Source organism: Palaemon carinicauda, chromosome 35 (assembly GCF_036898095.1).
Source record: "Palaemon carinicauda isolate YSFRI2023 chromosome 35, ASM3689809v2, whole genome shotgun sequence".
Taxonomy (NCBI): Eukaryota; Metazoa; Arthropoda; class Malacostraca; order Decapoda; family Palaemonidae; genus Palaemon; species Palaemon carinicauda.
This window is the reverse complement of record NC_090759.1, coordinates 5,022,270-5,022,977: the sequence shown is the minus strand read 5'-3', so window position 1 is coordinate 5,022,977 and position 708 is coordinate 5,022,270.

The following is a 708-nucleotide window of genomic DNA, read 5'->3' as shown; positions in this document are numbered from 1 at the left end:
ATTGCTGGCCTCCCTCCTTGGATCTCCCTTAGGCTAAGATGAGTTTCTTGGCTGCGGGTGATCCTTCACTAAAGCATGGTTGGTAGGACCCTCTTTGTCCCTTCCCCCTCTATCTCCGTAATGGCCTAGCCATTACAGTACTGTACGTCATTCTACATCTGGACCTAAAATAGGTTAGGATGTGGAATTGACTCAGTCCCCTGCCGGCTGGCAGCGGCAAGGGTCTTCTGCTTTGAGTGCTGCCCGGACCTCCCTTGGTCCCTCATCCATGCCTGCCTGTAGAACCAGACGGCATTGGTCAGGAAGCCTGAATTAGATTCTCCCCTTCCTTATATGCACTCTTTCGGATTGCCGGGCTTGGAGGTAGTGTACACTCTTATCCCGGCATCCATTCTGTTATTTTTCTAGTGCTGTACCTGACCCGGCTGCCGGCCTATGAGGCCGGCAGCCGGGCATTCGTAGTCCTCTGGTTCTTTTGCTGCCGGCTGGCATAGGTCGTGTACCTTTGCCGGCCGGCTAATGTCAGCCCTTGTCTGCCGGTCGCCAAGAGTGTGGCCGGCAGCCGGGTACTACCTTGTGTAGTTGCCGGCCGGCAGTCATTGCCGGCCGACATTGGCTGTTGCCGGCCGGCACATGCATTTGAACCAGCGTTCTGCCGCCTTATAGCTGTTAAGTAGTATACTTTAAAGCTAGTTATGGTGTGTGCCG